Source organism: Microcebus murinus, chromosome 28 (genome assembly GCF_040939455.1).
Source record: "Microcebus murinus isolate Inina chromosome 28, M.murinus_Inina_mat1.0, whole genome shotgun sequence".
Classification (NCBI taxonomy): Eukaryota; Metazoa; Chordata; class Mammalia; order Primates; family Cheirogaleidae; genus Microcebus; species Microcebus murinus.
In genome coordinates, this window is record NC_134131.1 from 13,905,789 (window position 1) to 13,910,000 (window position 4,212).

The 4,212-nt window shown below is 53.9% G+C and overlaps 1 pseudogene; it reads left to right on the forward strand.

The window, feature by feature from the left end:
* Window positions 1-336: 336 nt before the first annotated feature.
* Window positions 337-1,884, forward strand: LOC105868973 (serine/threonine-protein phosphatase 5 pseudogene; annotated as a pseudogene).
* Window positions 1,885-4,212: the final 2,328 nt, after the last annotated feature.

A 4,212-nucleotide genomic window follows, 5' to 3' on the forward strand; every position in this document is an offset into this window, starting at 1 on the left:
CTAACCGTATCCAGTCAAACTCGACATCCGAGTGCAAAGGTTAAACATCCCCCCTATTGGGGACAGGTTCGACCCAAAGACTCTCATGCAAAAATACAGTGTATGGGAGGGGGGAAAGAGGAACCCGGCAGACCTGGGCTACCCAAGCACTGTCTCGCGCCTCCGCTACGATGCCATGAGAATGACGCTTAACGAGCGTGTTGTTCTTTCCCAAACCCCATAACCCTGGTCTAATCCAGAGAGAAAATATCAGACAAACCCAAACTGAGGGACATTTTACAAAATACCTGATCGGTGCTCTTCAAAACTGTCCCAGTTTAAAAAAAAAAAAAAAAGATGAGAAGCACAGACCAGAGGAGACCAAACACAGAGCGAAAAAGGCTTTGCAGCGCGGTGACGGCATGGAGGAGCGCGGACTGGGCGCGCCAGGCCCGGGACGCGCCCCCAGCTCACGGCGCTCTCAACCGGGCAGAGGCGCTCACGACTCAGGCCAACGACTGCTTCGAAGGCAAGGACCACGAGAACGCAACCAAGTCCTGCAGCCGAGGCTATCGAGCCGAACCCCAGCAACGCGTCCACTACGCAGCCGCAGCCTGGCTTACCTGCGCACGGAGTGCCACGCCTATGCTCTGGGTGACGCCACGCGGGCCATCGAGCTCGGCAGGAAGTACATCAAGGGCTACGACCGCCGGGCCACCAGCAGCATGGCTGGGCAAGGTCCGGGCTGCCTTGTAGGACTACGAGTCGGTGGTCAAGGCGTATCCCCACGACAAGGACGCCAAAGTGCAATGCCAGGGGTGCAACGAGACTGTGAAGCAGGCGGCCATCGAGCAGGCCATGGCTGGCAACAAGCACAAGCGCTTGGCGGTGGGCTCACTCGACGTGGAGAGCAAGACCATCGAAGACGAGTATGGGGGCCCAAGCTTGAAGACAGCAAAGTGACAAGGGCCTTCGTGAAGGAGCTCATGCAGTGGTACAAGGACCGGGAGAAACTGTACCAGAAATGCACCCACCGGATTCTGGTACAGCTCCAAGAGGTCCTCTCCAAGCTGAGCACGCGGGTGGAGACCACACTCAAAGAGACAGAGAAGATTACGGCGTGTGCAGACACCCACGGCCAGTTCTACGACCTCCTCGACATATTCAAGCTCAACGGTTTACCCTCCGAGACCAACCCCTACATATTTAATGACGACTTTGAGGACCGTGGTTCCTTCTCCATAGAAGTGATCTTCACCCTCTTCGGCTTTAAGCTCCTGTACCCAGATCACTGTCACCTACTTCGGGGCAACCATGACACAGAAAACATGAACCAGATCTACGGTTTTGAGGCCAAAGTGAAGGCCGAGTCCACAGCTCGGATGTGCCAGCTCTTCATCGAAGTGTTTGAGTGGCGGCTCCCGTTGGCCCAGAGCATCGACACGGAAGTGCTGACCACGCCGGGGCTTGTTCAGTGCAGACGGCATCGCCCTGGACAACATCCGGAAGATCACGCGGAGTCGGCAGCCCCGGATTCAGGTCCCACAACGCAACCTGCTTCGGTCCGATCCGCAGCCGCAGAACAGGCGCTCGGTCAGCAATCGGGGTGTGAGCTGCCAGTCCGGGCCTGACGTCACAAGACCTTCCTGGAGGAGAACCACCTGGACTGCATCCTCCGCAGCCACAAGGTCGAGGCCATGGGCTACGACGAGGTGGCATGCAGAGGCCGCTGTGTCGCCATCTTCTCTGCTCCCCACCTCTGCGACCAGATGGGGAATAATGCCTCCAACACCCGCCTCTGGGCTCCGACCTGCAGCCCCAGTTCCTCCAGTGCCACCAGTGCCTCAGCCCAACGTCACGCCCACGGCCTATGCTGGCACGCTGCTACAGCTAGGAACGACGTGAGGCGACACATGGGGCAGCCTGTGTCCCAGGGCCTCTCCCCGCCCACCCCCCACACACACCAGCTGGTTGGGGAGGGGAGGGCAGAGCAGTCCCCACCCCAGGACAACGTTGGGCCCCCTTTTACTTTGTGACATTTGTATTTATCCCCCTTTAGGTTTGCAGAAGGGTTGGGGGCAGAGTCAGAGCTGGCTAGAGGGGCCCCTCCCTGGACAAAGAGGAAGGAGGTGGAGCAGCTGGGACTGGGGAGTGAACCCGGGCATTCTGGAGGGAGGCCAACCTCAGGCGGGGCAGGGCCATGTGGCTGCCCTGCCCCCTCGCGTACACGGCTCTTCCCCCACTAAAGCAATTGGGCCCCGCCACAGGAAGACCCCAGAAAGAGGGTCATCAGAGAGGCCTCACCCGTACCCCTCCAGGAGCCCCATGGTGGGGCTACACTGGGCCCACCCCCTCCCAGCTATTTTATGTCTATAATTCAATATGTTAAAATAAAATCATTGCTGTACATATTTTTAAAAAAAGAGAAAGAGAGACTAAGGAGACACACTGGCTGAGTGCAACGTGGTACCTCGAATTGGATCCTAGGACAGAAAAAAGCTTCCATCTAAAAACCTACTGACATCTGAATAAAGTGGGAGGTTTCATTAATAATGAAAACAAAAAGAAAAAAGAAAAACAGAAATGTGATCTTTCTTAGAAGTACGAGTTGACGAGACAGAGAGAGAAAGAGATGCAAGTTACCTTGAGTCTACACCCTGGGGCAGTTACTGACATTTGAAGACTTTAAGTTCCCTAATGAGGAGCGCACACCCAGGGCAGGTTGGTTAGCATATGATGAACTCCAATGGCAAGTCCAAACTCCAGAAGCAGCCTCCTCGAGCATCTCAAACATTTCTATTCAAATCTGGTCTAGAGGGTCATTAATTAGCAGATGAAATGTTAGGAATGGTTTTTCACCCATCAGATGAGCGGAGTTCAGGGCGTGGGGCTGGCTAGAAATGGGATGACCCAGACCTCCATCCCTGGTAAACAGTGCAAGAATCCGCTGAGCCAAGCAGCTGCTAGGGCCTTGTGCCTGGCGTCTCACTTGGTCCTGCCTCTCTCCCACCTCTGTCTTCTGGGCTTCCCTGTCTGGTTCGAAATTTTAGCTGCTATCTCACCGACCATTTCACACAAGCTGCTTGTGGAAGCATCTGGAAGCACAGCGGCCATGACACACGAGCTCACAAGCTCACAAGGACAGAGTGGAGGCTGTTTCTGTGCCACGTGCTCAGTGCATGTGGCAGAGTTGAAAGAGCACCTGCCAAACCTCCCAGCAGGGAGGCGGTGGGGAGGGACTGGTAGCCTTCACTTGCCTGTAATAATTGTATGTTCCGGCCAAAACGCACTGGACAACTGATCTCTGAATCGGCTTTTGCCACTGTAGGGATGGGAGGGAGAAAGGAGGAGAAGAGGAAGAGAGAAGAGAAGGGGAATAAAGATGAGGACTAAGGAGGAGGAGAGAGAGGAGAGGGGGAGGGGAAATAAGAAATGGGAGGGAGGGAGGGGACCACAGGGGATGAGTCAGGGCTTGGAATGGGAAGGGGACAAGGTCAAGGAGCAGGTTGAGGAAGGTGCTGACCATGCAGAAGGCTCAGACTGCAGGTGTCTGGGCTCTGTGTGGCTGGGAGGTGACCTGAATTCTGGGCCAGGAGTGAGGATGCTGTTTGCTGATCAAACAGCCCCATGGTCACTGCCGCTGCCACGAGCTGTCTCGTTGTCTGGACAGTGCTGGCTGCAGGAGCAAAGGTTCAGGCCCATGACCAAATAGACACAGACAGACTGCTGAGATTAGCCAATATAAACAGAAGGGGGGGCAAAATAGAAGGCTCCTGTCCCCACCAACAGCTCAGAGTAGGGAAGGACATCGAGCCCCCAGCAACAGCACAAGCGAGTATTGAATTCTAGAGCCCCAGGTCCCACAGCCCCAGGCTCCTTGGGAGCAGAATAAAGTAAGTGTAAGATCAACTATGGTCCCTTCTTTTTTTATTATTATTTATTTTTTGTAGAGACAGGGTCTCACTCTTGCTCAGGCTGGTCTTGAACTCCCAATGTCATTTTTTTGCAGATCTAGAAAAAATAATTCTATGTTTCATATGTAACCAGAAAAGATCTTGAATAGCCAAATTACCCTTAAGCAAAAAGACAAATTGGGAGGCATTACTTTACTGGACTTCAAGCTATGCTACAAGGCTATAGTAACCAAAACAGCATAGTGTTGGCACAAGAGCAGAGACCTAGACCAATGGATCAGAACAGAGAACACAGATTTTTAAAAAATCTTCATATTTC